We start from the raw sequence: 15,166 nt of genomic DNA on the forward strand, positions 1-15,166 counted from the left end.
GATGGGGGCATATGGGGATGAGGGAAAAAGTAAAGCATGACTTTATTAAGCCGCGGTGGCAATAACTAAGATAACACCTTAAAGTTTTACTTTGAACAATCAAATTTGAACATGAGGGAACGTAAAAAATAAACAAAAACAATGATAAAAGATATTGGAATTAGTGCGTTTTTTCTTTAATTTATACTGATTACAAACTATTCCAAAATTTTAATAAGCCATCGACCGGTTTATTCGACTGATTATTTGATTTGGACTTAGGGTCGACTCTCGAAGGTTTTTGTTCAAGGGGAAGTAACTCGCTGTACAAAATCTTCTGTGATTGAAGGCTGAAACAACTGTCAACGTGAGAAAATGGTAAGAAAGGAAATCTTAAAAAGTACATTTAGCTTCTAAATCCACAAGTTTCCAATTTTCATTTCCGGATACTTTATCAGATACACCGGTAGCGCAATACCGAAAGGAAGCCACCCAGAAAACAGTCAACAACAACACGTTGCAGAGGAGAGGTCAGCGGGTCGCCCTAATTTAGTGACTGATGATACCGCCGGTAATTAAAGGACCTAAGTCCGTAACTCAAGATCCTCCAAAATCTTCGACATCGAAAACACGAATTATTGGTCAATTTAAATCAACATTGATGATGTAAACTTACCGGGAAAAGATGAGCTTCTGATATCCGATATTTAAGATAAAATAATTTTTTTTAACATTTACATTGGTACACGAATCGTGTACCATAATGCGCTTCAGCCCCAGTTGTATTGAAAGACTCGGGGGACGAGGCTAGACACATTGCACCAAATCAAATGGAGTTATGTAGACTAGAATAACTAGACGCTAGAAATTTGCACTCGATTGAGATTGCTGACTTATTTCGCCGAACATAACTGATTTGAAATTGGAGTAAAAACGGAAACCATTAAATGTAAATCAGTTTATATACATTCATATTACAGTATTATATGCGTTGCGACCCACTTTTGTGAATTTCTAGGTCCCAAATGTTAGCGATTTAGCTCCTTTAAAGGACCCAAGTCTGTAACTCAAAATCCTCCAAAATCTTCGACATCGAAAACACGAATTATTGGTCAATTTAAATCAACATTGATGATGTAAACATACCGGGAAAAGATGAGTTTCTGATATCCAATATTTAAGATAAAATAATTTTTTTTAACATTGGCTTGGTACACGAATCGTGTACCATAATGTGCTTCAACCCCAGTTGTATTGAGAGACTCGAGGGACGAGGCTAGACACATTGCACCAAATCAAATGGAGTTATGTAGACTAGAATAACTAGACGCTAGAAATTTGCACTTGATTGAGATTGCTGACTTATTTCGCCGAACATAACTGATTTGAAATTGGAGTAAAAACGGAAACCATTAAATGTAAATCAGTTTATATACATTCATATTACAGTATTATATGCGTTGCGACCCACTTTTGTGAATTTCTAGGTCCCAAATGATTGCGTTATAGCTCCTTTAAATAATAATAGGCCTAATATTACCATGTGCCATCCAAAATAGGCCTAAAATTACCATGTGCCATCCAAAATTCAATTTTTGAGCTAGAGACCCAAAACTTTGTAGACAGTGAGAATCATTAATCTGTTTAAATTTTAAAAATCGGTTCAGAACTTTTATTTTTGTAGCTGATTTTATATACCTATGGGTTAGTTTCTATACTTGTAACGTTAAACTGTGTGTTTAACGTTACAATTGATACAGTCTAAGAATCCTTACGCAAGTTCAAATAGGTTCAAACGCACAATTGTCAACACATATCATTACAGTTTGTATTGGAATAAGTAATTCTATGACAAATATTGAAGACTGGACCACTAAAATAGTTACCGAACAGTTTTTGTTTATGGTTATGCGTTCTACATTTGCATAGCGATGTTTCTTGTAATGACGTATTACACAAGCCGCCATGACACCAGCCGGTTGAAATTTCGCGTAGCAGTTGGGTTTCATCAAATCATATAATAATGCGGTAAGGCTTCACCTTTATTTCAATAGGAATTGATTTATTATATGTTAAGCTAGGTGCAGTACTGTTTTGGGTCAGTTTATGTGTAAATTAAGGGAGCTATAGCCCAGTAACCTATTTGTAGTGATTTCACTAAAAAACTTGCGCAAAGGAACTCCTGTAGGACGAGCCACTACTGTGGCTGGAGTAAGGCGGAAGACATCAGTAGTGGAACCATTTCTAACCTATGGGTAAGCAGTGTTTTGCAAAATTCCGTCAAAAACAGGCAAAAATAATAATTTGACTGACTGACTGAATGACTTTGGAGCAGGCTCAAATTTTACTCACATGTGCTAGATATACACATTTACTGAAATCAACCACAAAAATATTGTTTTTAACATTTATTTGGACAAAATTTAAAGGAATTCGTCCATATTTCGTACAGAAAAGTAATAAAAATAACAATTATTATTATAAAACAAAATCATAAAAAAAAAAATCATATTTGATCTTGAAAATCAGTTTTCTGATTATGGAATAATAAAATCAAACCAGGAAGTATGTTTTTTTTGACCAGATACGAAATATTAAATAAAAATATGAAATTTAATAAATGGAAATGAAACAAACTTTATGTCTATTGTGAAGTGATGTGTTCACTTAAAATAATGATTGCTCCCTAGTCACGTGTTCTGTAAGCAATGACGTCCAATATAAATGTTGTTGACTAAATTGATTATCTTCGTCCTTCTTACAAGCCCCAATTATACATTGGTAATAGAGAACAACGTAACATGGTGTCAGAATATGTCAAGAACTCACCACACACACTCTTGGACCAGATAAGTGTTGTATTATTCCAGAAATTGATCTGAAGCGTTCAAACATTCCGGACACAGAACGACATCACGTAATTGACTAATTCAACCTTCGTTGAAGGCGAACTGCTTTCTGAACTGTAAATCTGTTATTGCTGTGAAGTTTGAGTAACATACTGACTGCTGACAACTTTAGTCAAACTGATTCTGATGTTTTGCTGTGAATAATAATGCAAAACTGCACGGAGAACTAGTCACACGTTTGACGGGGAAAAAATCTACGGAAGCCTGATTCCACCATCTTAATATCTGTTTTCAACTTTTTGCCTTTGTTGACTTACAACTTTTCCACCATGGGTGATGAAGATAATGTAACACAGGCTCAAATCATCAGAGTACCTACTAATATTCCATTACCCCCAAAATTGGATTTAAAGGGAGATCTATCCAGAAATTTCCGCAAATTTAAAAGAATGTGGACAAATTATGAACTGGCTGCACGCTGCAAAGATGAACCTGATGATGGCAGATCGGCAACACTGCTTACCTGTATCGGTTCTGATGCATTGGATATTCTGGATGAACTTCAATTTGAAGAAGAGGAGGAGAAAATGAAAGTTGAAAAAATTCTGGAGCAATTTGAAGTGTATTGCATAGGCGAAACAGATGAAACCTGGGAAAGGTACACCTTCAACAAAAGGGACCAAGAGCAGTTTGAATCTATTGACTCGTATGTTGCTACTCTTAGGATACTGGCCAAAACATGTAACTATGGTAACCTAGAGCAATCACTGATTCGAGACAGGATAGTCATTGGAAAAAAGGACAATACCCTTAGAAAACATCTTCTGCAGAACTCGAAATTAACTTTAAAAGACTGTGTGGATATATGTAGGGCACACGAGAATGCTTCTAGAAGATTAAAATCGATGGCTACAGAGGATGTTCAAGCGATTCAACGGAAGGGAACTAATGAACACATGTCTACTAAGTCACTGCAGCCATCTACAGCTCTGAAATGTAAGTTTTGTGGGTACCAACATGAGTTTGGAAAGAAGCTTTGTCCAGCTTGGGGAAAAATTTGTAGCTCCTGTCGCGAAACTAATCACTTTTCGAAGATGTGTCCAAAACAAGGTTTTGGGAAATCTAAAGTTCATGATGATGAATATATTATGTCTATTGATAAGGACTCTGAATATGTGAATTCTGTGAACTCTCAGCATGATGGTGAATTGGTGAACAACTACCCAAAGAGAATCTTTGCCCATATGTCCCTCAATAACAAAGACGTAAATTTTCAACTGGACTGTGGATCTACCGTCAATATTTTACCCCAGAAACTATACACGGAAGTCTTTGAAGACCAAGGACTAAACAAACTTGTAAAAGGGTCAAAAACAATTCTTCGCATGTTCAACGGATCTCAGACCATTCCTATTGGGAAGCAAAGAATTTCCATCACTAATCCAAAAAATAGTCGCAGATATAGCCTTGAGTTTCTTGTGGTGGAAGGTGAAGCTTGCAAGCCAATTCTGGGATCCCGGGCAATTCAGCACATGAAACTTGTGACTGTTAACTTTGAAAACATTCTTCTGTTGTCATCACAAGTAGCAAGAAGAAAGGTGCTTCTCCAACACAGGTAACTGATAAACTGGAACTGACTGATATTTATGAACAGTATGCAGATTTGTTCATAGGAGAAGGAAAGCTTGACGGAATGCTTCATTTGGAAGTTGACAACACTGTAAAGCCCGTACAGTTGCCTCAACAAATAATTCCTGTTGCTCTACAGGAATCCCTGAAAACTGAATTTGAACGACTTACTGAAATAAAGATCATCACACCTGTTGATGTTCCAACTGACTGGATATCTGCGTTAGTTGTTGTCAAAAAACCAGAAACTGGCAAACTGCGGATCTGTATTGATCCGAAACCTCTGAACTCTGCTCTGAAACGTAACCATTATCCAACTGTGACTATCGAAGATGTACTTCCTGATCTCTCGAAGGCTAGGTGTTTTTCATTGGTTGATGCCAAGAATGGGTTCTGGCACAAACAGCTTGACGAAGAGAGTAGCTACTTAACCACTTTCGACAAGCCATGGGGAAGATACAGGTGGCTCCGAATGCCTTTTGGACTTTCACCTGCCCCTAAAGAATTCCAGAGGAGACTAGATAATGCAATATCGGGCCTGGATGGTGTTAGAGCTGTACATGACGATATTCTTGTCTATGGCATAGGAGATAGCTTTGAAGAAGCTGAACGCAACCACGACCAGAAAATGACAACTTTGTTGGATCGCTGCAGACAAAAGAACATCAAGCTGAACAAGTCAAAGATGAAACTGAAGCTCCCCGAGGTACCCTATCTAGGACATGTAATGACTGCAGATGGTTTAAGAATTGACCCGTGCAAGGTTGAAGCCATCAAGTATATGCCTGCTCCAGTTGACAAGCAGGGAGTTCAGCGCCTTCTAGGTATGGTGAATTTTGTGCAGAAATTTGCTTCCCATGTTTCTGAAGTCACTGCACCACTGAGAGATCTTCTGAAGGATGACATACAGTTCCACTGGAACGAGGATGTACAAGGAATATGCCTTAACAAAGTGAAGGATATTCTCTCAAATCCTCCTGTTCTGAAATACTTTGACAATGATGCTGAAACCATCATACAGTGTGATGCATCTCAATCAGGACTTGGTGCTTGCTTGATCCAGGGTGATCAACCTGTTGCATATGCCTCGAGATGACCGACACTGAGCAAAACTATGCTCAGATTGAAAAGGAGATGTTGGCGATTGTATTTTCAATGGAACGATTCGAGCAGTATGTCTATGGCAGGAAGAGTCTGTTGAACGCACCTAAACGCTTGCAGAGAATGATGCTGCGTCTCCAAAAGTATGAATTTGAAGTACACTACAAAAAAGGCTTACACATGTTTCTTGCTGATACCCTAAGCAGAGCCTATCTTCCACATGTGAAAGACATCCAGAATGATGATGGCCACGTACTCTCCATTGATACACGTTCAATGACCGCTAAAGAAGCTGAATCTGTCTGTATGGTAGACTATCTAGCAATCTCTGATCACAGAATCTCAGTAATTCAAAAAACAACATCTGATGATAAATTAATGATGACACTGAAGAATTTGATTCAAACTGGGTGGCCTGATACTGAAAGTGCCACACCCTACTGTACCAGAGACTACTTTCCTTTCCGTGATGAACTTTCTGTTCAAAATGGTACAAGGTGAGAGAGTTGTTATTCCCGTGAGCATCCATCCTAGCACTTTGAATATACTCCACTCCAGTCATATTGGTATACAGGGCTGCATCAGAAGAGCCAGAGAGCATGTTTACTGGCCAAAGATGACAAAGGATATCACAGAGTATATTGGAAAATGTAACACCTGTAATACTCTGCAGCAGAGTCAACGGAAGGAACCACTGATAAGTCATGACGTACCTACTAGATCTTGGTCGAAACTTGGAAGTGATCTTTTTGAGTTTGACCAGAAAGATTATCTGATCACTGTAGACTATTACTCTGACTACTTTGAGATAGACAGACTCCATGACAAGAGAGCTCCTGAGATTATTAAGAAGCTGAAGTTGCACATGGCTTAACATGGTCTACCCAATGAAGTTATCACAGATAATGGACCTCCTTTCAACTCTGAATCATTCAGAACATTCTCTAAAACTATGACTTTAAGCATGTGACATCATCTCCACGGTACCCACAGTCGAATGGAAAGGTTGAAAGTGCGGTAAAGACTGCTAAACGACTTCTCACCAAATCACTACACTCAGAAAACCGATCCACATCTCGCTCTACTGGATTGGAGAAATACTCCTACTGAATGTATTGGAAGTTCACCAGTGCTAAGGTTGTTTGGTCGATGAACCAGAAGTCTACTCCCAACAACAAATAGACTGTTGGAAGCCCAGATTGTCGGAAATGTGCCTGAAAAGATAGCAGAAAGGAAACAGAAACAAGCGTTATACTACAACCGTAATGCTGCTGAGCTTTCCAAGTTAAAGGAAGGGTATGTGGTGAGGATCAAGCCAACAGTTAATGATAAGCGATAGCAGAAAGCTGTTGTGAATCAAGAAGCGGGAATACGATCCTACCATCTTACAACTGAAGGTGGAAGAAGCCTTCGCAGAAACCGAAGACATCTGAAACTGTCTCGTGAGAAACCTCCAGATCTACATGCTGATGTACAATCACCTGATATACCAGAACAAGATCCAGAGATCACTATCCCTGTCAACCCTGTCATATCAGGTAGTCCCAAACCTACTCCAGCCTGTACCAACGCAAGTATGCCATCACCGAGACCTGCACCTGTAGTTGATATTCCAAGCAGAAGAACCAGTGGAAGACAAGTGAAGCTACCAGCGAAGTTCAATGACTATGTATTGGAGAAGTGAAAATGACTCTTAATTGTGTTTTCAACAAATGTGTTTCTATTGACTTTAGTTAAATGCTAGGATTCAGTAGGAAAGTTAACTGCTAATCTTTAAATTTTATTTATGTAACCATATTGAATCAGTGTGTTAGATCAAGTTGCATTATTTCAGACTTAACTTGTAAATGATTACTTTTAATTGTAATTGCTTTCTTGGAAAGGGAGATGTGACGTGATGTGTTCACTTAAAATAATGATTGCTCCAGTCACATGTTCTGTAAGCAATGACGTCCAATATAAATGTTGTTGACTAAATTGATTATCTTCGTCCTTCTTACAAGCCCCACTTATACATTGGTAATAGAGAACAACGTAACATCTATCTATACATATTTACTACGTTTAAATCAACAATAAAACTATCAATAAGGGTTTAAAGATTTTTCATCCCTTACATAAAGAATATTAAGGAGAACGAGGGGAGGTCATATTTCAAGAGTCTGTGTGTCAAGCCTTTAAGCCTGTCTAGCTTTATTGTACCGGTAACTAAATTTACATTTGGAGGACAGCTAATTTAAATTTATCCCAAACAATCTTTCTGATCAAATATATACAAAACACTTTTATTGAATTTTTAATTTTAATGCATACCTTTATAAAAAGCACTTAGAATTGACAAAATGCCTAGAAATTTTTATTGGGAATTGCCTTATAATCTTAACAGAAACTTACACTATACGACTGGTACCGTGGAATCTCGGGTAAATAGCGTCATTATCTAATCTATGTAGAATTATTCATAAATATCATTGAATTTGGCCTAATAGCATTCAATTTGTCCTTGTATACAACTTAAATCTGAACGTGCAGTTTTGATTACCAAGCGTTAATTGACTAGTGTTTAGTTTGTCGACACGTGTGTAATTATAAGCGTCCCGCTTAATTTTGACGACTGTTCAATAATTAGTTGGACCGTTCAATTTCCCGAGTTGTGATTAAAATTAGTCAAGGTGTCCAATTACGCCAGGTATTCAATTCTGTTGCCGAACATCCAATTTCACATGCGTTGTTCAAATTTTAACGAAATGTTTATATTGAAGGAGTTGTAGTATAGTAGTGGTCAGAAACGCGCCAATATTGGGACTATTTTCTTAGTCTGTCTGTGTTAATCGGCGACAAATCTCCGCTATGACAATATACATCTACTTTAAATGTCGCCCAATTCATTCTTTTTGTTTTTGATTTTACTTTTTGGCAGCATAAGAACGATGGCGACAGAGGCTAGCTCACCCGTGTCAATGGCTGACGCTTTTAAAAGCAGCCCTGCACCAAAGTTCTTTCCTGTGACAAAAAGGAGAGAAGAACAGACCCACGTCGTACTTGTGAGGCCACTGGAAGGTAAGTCCTTCCAAGGAGCCAAACTTACGGCCGTGGGGAAGGAATTGAAGAGTAAGTGGGGTATTATCAACATACCCGACATAAAGATCACAGTGCCGGGACATGTTAGACTTGCCCTAAAAAGTAGGTCTGACATGGACCTAGCGCTGGCCCAGAACCTACTTCTCGGTATGACCGTGACGGTGTCCGAACCGATCACCTTGTCTATTGATAAGGTGGTTGTTCATGGGATACCGGCCGAATATACCGGGGAGGAAATTCTGGAAGATCTTACAGAGAGGGGGTACCATGCTACCGAGGTATATCGGTTTAATGTGGCCCAGGGGAAGGATCAGGGAAGCGTCGCCCTATCCTTCAAGAAAGGTACCGCACCTGAGGCCCTTAAAATCGTGTACCTCAACCGCCGTACCCACCCCTATGTTCAGAGAGTGAGGCAGTGCGCCAACTGCCAGAAACTAGGACATACGGTAAAATACTGCGCCCAATGCGGAGGAGAACACGCGGTGGCTGAGTGTAGGGTGGGTAGCAAAATTAACTGCTCAAACTGCAAGGGCAGCCACGCAGCCAACTCCCCGCAATGCCCAAGAATACAAGCGACCAAAGCAGCGCTACGTCTGCAAAGCAAAGATAAACTTACCTTTAGGGAGGCAACCCAGCAAGTAAAGAACAAGGAGAGAGAAGCAAAAGTAGTCAGAGAACCGGTGGTGGAACCAAAACAAGCTCCAGCACTGACTCTCGCGACGTCCGATGCAACCCCCACCCCTAAAGGTAAAGACAAGAAGAAGAAAGAGAAGAAAACATCTACCAAACCTGTAGAGGTCAAACAGAAGACAAATCCATCCAAGAAGAAAGAAGAGGAACCGAAAACGAAGATTCATGAAGAACACTTCATTCCTAAATTTTAAACGGAAAGTGGCTTCATGAACTTCATGATCGAGTTCCTCACGAGGGCCGTGTCCAATGAGGACCAAACTACCAAGATGGCAAGCCTACTCGGCAAAATAAAGACACACATGGTCAACGCCGATGTCCTGTGTGTCATGATTAATTCAATCAACACGGTAAAAAAAAGATCAAGAGAAGAAGACGACGACGAAGAAACCACAAAAGGCGATCAAACGGCAAACCTCGCACTCCGTAGAAGGATATCTCATGTTCGTCACTACAGCACTGGCGATATGCCCAGTTGCTTGCCGGTTTTAACACCAAAGACGAACACTAATGAGGTACCTCCTATGGAATGTGAAACGCCAATTGACCAATAAATAGACAAGACAGAGAGGCATCCATTCGGACAGTCAACATGGCGGGCCAGGTAAAAGTTCTACAACTCAACGTTAATGGACTGGCTCCCAGATGTGCTGAGCTGAGAAAATATATCACCCGCAACCCGAAAGATGTAATATGCCTCCAAGAAACCAAGCTACTACCAACTAAGAACGATATCTACTTGCCCGGATACACTTGTCAGAGAAGGGACAGACCGGGCAGCACGACACGTGGCGGCGGTCTTGCCATCTACGTCAGTGATAACTTAAATTATATTTCTGTTTCGCTTGATGTAGAGGACCCTCTAGAAGCAATGGGCATAACCATCACATTGAGCAATAATACAAAATTGACAATAGTGAATGTCTATGTACCCCCAGATGTCACGAGAAAACCAGTTGACTTCCAGTCACTTCTCGACCAGCTTCCTCAGGGCGAATTTGTGTTTTGCGGGGATTTCAACGCAAAACACGTCCTGTGGGGGTCACCGAGGAATGACTGTCGGGGGATTAGCCTATGCTCAATAATAGAAGAGAACGACCTATGCGTACTGAACGACGAGAATCCTACTTTTGTTGGAGGAAATGCCCCACCTTCACACCTGGATCTCATGCTCTGTACGCTTGGTATGGCAAACCGCTGCGACTGGCAAGTACACGAAGATGAAACACTTGGCAGCGACCATCTACTGATAGAACTCTGCATCCAATGTGAAACAACCAGGGAAGTCTATAACGGGAAACCCAATTGGAAAATAAAAGAGGCTGATTGGGCTAACTTCCGTGTAGGCTGCCTTGGGTGGAAAGAAGAAGACATCATCGATGCCAACATCAACGTGTACGCAGCCAACATCACGAGTGCTATTATAGGAGCCGCAGACGACTCCATTCCCAAGACTTCTGGAGGGCAATCAAGGATTAGAAAACCTTGGTGGTCACCAGAATGTCAGAAGGCGGTTAACGAAAGAAAGAAGGCACTACGCCTACGGAAACGCCACTACAATGAAGTCAATCACCAAAACTACCTGAAGTTGAAATACGCCGCAAGAGACACCATCCGGAAGGCACAAAGCGAACACTGGATGACATTCTGTAATGCGTTGAATCAAAACACGCAAACAGGTGCCGTCTGGAAGAAGCTGAACGCCATGAACGGGAAGCGCAGATCATTCAACATACCAAACCTAAAGAATGGAGATGAGTACGAAACCAACGGCAATGAAAAGGCAGATCTACTTGCAAAAGCTTTCGCTGACGCAAGCAGGGACGAAAACCAATCACCAGAGTTCCTGAAGAGAAAGGAAATCTTTTACTCACAGCACCCTTCATTAGAAATTGAACCTAATGAAGGGGCTAAACCAATCAATCTACCCTTCTCTGAGGAGGAGTTAAATAAGGCTCTTTCCCTCAAGAAGGATAGTGCGGCTGGTGAGGACAAAGTAAAGTACTCGATGCTCAAACATCTGCCTAGAAATGCCAAAAGGATACTACTAAACTTCTTCAACACATCCTGGCTGGCAGGAGAGGTACCCAAAGAATGGCGGAAAGCCAACGTCATCCCTCTTCCAAAACCAGGTAAAGAGAGAACAAAGGCAGAGTCCTATCGACCAGTAAGCTTGACATCCACACTGTGCAAAACCTTGGAAACAATGGTTAACATACGACTACAGTTCTATCTGGAGAGCAACCGACTGATCGACGAAAATCAAAGCGAGTTCAGGAAAGGGCGTTCAACAACGGACCACTTGGTGAGGCTACAGCAAGTCATGTCGCAGGCACTCCTCTCTGGGAACCTGTTATGTGTCGTGTTCGTAGATTTAACTAAGGCTTTCGATTTAGTCTGGCTAGACGGGCTGCTCTTCAAGTTAGGACGTATTGGTATAAAGGGCATAATGTTTCGGTGGATCAAAAGCTTTCTGAGCGATAGAAGGATTAGAAAATGGCACGCCTCAGGGGTCGGTTATCAGTCCCACTCTCTTCAATATCATGATCAACGACATACAGAAATCTTCCTACCTCGACGCCAAAACTGAGTTAGCTAAATTTGCTGATGACAGTACCATATGGAGGAAAGGGAGGAACTTCTGTGAACTACAAAAGAACATGCAGAAGGCCTTAGACAAATTCATGGCATGGGCAAACGATTGGGGATTCAAAGTCTTGGAGAAGAAAACAGTCGGCATGCTTGTAAGCAGGGATAGAGGGATAAACAGAATGACTCTGTGTATGAACGGGAAAACCATCGAGTTTAAAGACCAAACCAAGTTCCTTGGCGTAATCTTTGACCGAAGGCTGACCTGGAAACAGCACATCGACGAGACTAGATAGATGCACCAAAATCCTAAACTTAATGAGGAAAATAACGGGCAGCACATGGGGTGCCAATAGAGTTACATTAATGATGGTGTATCGTGCTCTAATACGCTCTGTATTAGACTACAGCTCTTTGGCCTTCATGAACTGTGCGCCAAAACTCTTAAGTAAGCTTGACACCATCCAATACAAAGCTCTGTGTATTGCGACCGGCGTAGGGCTTGGGACTAGGAGAGAGGCATTACTACAGGAAGCCGGGGAGTTGCCCCTATCCCTAAGAAGAAAAGAACTAGCGACAAGGTATTGGGCAAAGATCTCGCAACTGGGCGAAAGATCCCCTACTTTTGTCAGTCTACAAAAGACAAGATATGTAAGAGATCCTAGAAAGAAAAGCTTCGGCCAGGGTATCAGGGAAACAATCAAGGAACTGCAACTGGGAGAGCTCGTGATAAATGAACACGACCCCCCAGCGATCGCCCCTTGGACGCTCCCTATACCGCCGGTTAATCTAGATCTACTACAGAAAACTGACAAGAAAAACAACCCCACTGCTGCACGTGCTTTCTCTCTAGAACACCTGGAAGACAACTGGCCGTCTGATGACTGGGACCATGTGTACACGGATGGCTCACGCAATCCTGAAAGGGGCACCAGCTCGTTTGGAATATACCTCCCAAACGGGAAACAGGGAATAAGCAGGAAACTGCCCAATAACTGTTCGGTGTACACTGCAGAGCTTGTGGCCATTCGTGACGCTATATCATGGATTTCCCATCAAAAGACGAGTAAGTTCGTCATTCCAAGCGACTCTCTGAGCAGTCTGATTTCAATCCAAAATGACAACTCGGACTCAAGACCAGAAGTCATTTTGGAAATCAGGCAGCTGTTATAGAGAAGGGAAGCAAAGTAGAACTCTTGTGGATTCCATCACATGTCAACATTAGAGGAAACGAGGAGGCAGATCGACTCGCCAATGAAGGTCTCAAGGACACAGCACCACTCCGCACCATAGACTACAGCACCACGGAAATCTACAGTATGGTCAAAAGACAGGTCAATTCAATCTGGGAATTAAATCTCGTTGAACTTGACACATACAGATTCCGGCTGGATGACAAGATCTACACAAAGACAACACTCAATCACCCTAGAAGAGATATTTGTAGACTTATATCGAAGCTAAGGGTGAAAGAGCGGCTGCGAGACTACAAACACCAAGTCATCATCTGTGAGTGCGGAGAAGAATGTACCACCAACCATGTTCTGGTAGACTGCGAGGTATACGAGGAGGAGAGAAGGGAACTAGTGAGAACAATGGAGACCAACAACATACCATTCAACACTAAGAACCTACTCTTCCCGAGACCAGATCTGAAACTACAAATCTTCGAACAAATCCACGCCCTAATGGACACAGTTGGACTAAGTAGAATAGTGAAGTAAGAGGGGGTCACGGTTAGACGGGCCCGGCATCTAAACACTAAACTACATAGGGGATTTATACCAAACTGGCAGGATAGTGGAGTAAGGGGGAGTCACGATCAGACGGACTCGGCATCTAAACACTATTCCACCAAAAACAGACACCAAACCTACAGAGTGGGATAGTGGAGTAAGGGGAGGTCACGATAAGACGGGCCTGGCACCTAAACACAAACCCCACAAAGATGACATCTACCAAACTAGCAGGATAGTGGAGTAAGGGGGAGTTAGGTCAGACGAACTCGGCACCTAAACACTATTCCGCAAATAAAACTGATACCAAACCCAGAGAGTGGGATAGTGGAGTAAGGGGAGGCCACGATAAGACGGGCCTGGCACCTAAACACTAAAACGATGACATCTACCAATCCAGAAGCAGACAAGATCATCTACCAAACGATATGTTTTATATTAAATAAAGGGAAGAACTTCCCACTAAACCAAATCCATGGCCTAAGGCCAAATGGAAAGATTGCAAAATCATATTCTAAAAAACAGGAATCAGCTTCGGCTCTCCTATGTCTTGTCTGCGATATCACTTATGACGTTAAACACCAAGAACGAACGAACCCAATTCATTTCGGTGGAAGCGGATATTGAATAAAGCCATTTCACACACGTGTACATTACATGCGCATGTCATATATTTATACAATGTCCACGAGTGTGTAATTCCCGCCTTCACTCCGTTATAATTTTCTTATTTTGAGTACAATTTCTGAATGATTCCATTCTTTTGTACGTCCAACTTCCCGAATTCCTACTGCATATACATGTACCCCGTGTAACTCCAATCTATAAGTTTGTATATACATGTACATGTATATGTTTACTTTTAAAATCTAGATATCAGAATCTCGAAAGTTATACTAGACGGTGAACACGCAAGTTTCTTGATTGAACCTGCATTTGCTTATGTAAATCGTGATTATAATAATAAACAATGCATTTATATAACTGTACGGCTTGTTTTCAGATCCCATAATTGAACATTGCATCTTTATAATATGTAAATATTGAATAAATATTGTTAGAAAAAAAAGGAGAAAAAAAACAAAAAAACCTGCATCTATATTGCATAATATCGGACCCATATTTATCCTTGCTATTCGGACCAACCCAAAGGACCACACGGACCAATTAAATTACATTATAAGGCTTGACTTACTCATTTTAAAAATATAATACAGACAATATGTTATTAATGATTTTAATCATTAACAACATATTGTATCATTATACAAAGAGGCGAACAATTTATAGGTGAGTATATACATAACTTTAGAATATCCGCTGCCGGTAAGTACATATTAGCAAATATATATCTTTATTACATCAACAATTTAATTGTCTTTCTTTGATGTGCTTCATGATGAAACAATGCGACGGGTAAGTAAATAACACTTTATTATTTCAAAGAAAACATATGCATATTAAAAGAAACACTATTATCAATTATTAAAACAACAATTAAAACAACACTTT

At 40.7% G+C, this 15,166-nt stretch overlaps 1 protein-coding gene across 3 annotated transcripts in view; it reads left to right on the forward strand.

Moving 5' to 3' along the window:
• Window positions 1-316: 316 nt before the first annotated feature.
• The window catches only part of LOC126830719 (serine/arginine repetitive matrix protein 2-like), a 324,241-nt gene continuing 309,391 nt past the window's right edge, over window positions 317-15,166 (forward strand). Inside the window, exon 1 of one of the 3 annotated variants that reach the window (XM_056103535.1) lies at window positions 317-357. The gene's annotated coding sequence lies outside the window, so the exon portion shown is untranslated. Of the gene's footprint in view, window positions 551-15,166 lie in introns of all 3 variants that reach the window. The other 2 variants (XM_056103533.1, XM_056103536.1) reach the window with 2 other exon arrangements.

The sequence above is a fragment of the Patella vulgata genome, chromosome 1 (genome assembly GCF_932274485.2).
Source record: "Patella vulgata chromosome 1, xgPatVulg1.2, whole genome shotgun sequence".
Classification (NCBI taxonomy): Eukaryota; Metazoa; Mollusca; class Gastropoda; family Patellidae; genus Patella; species Patella vulgata.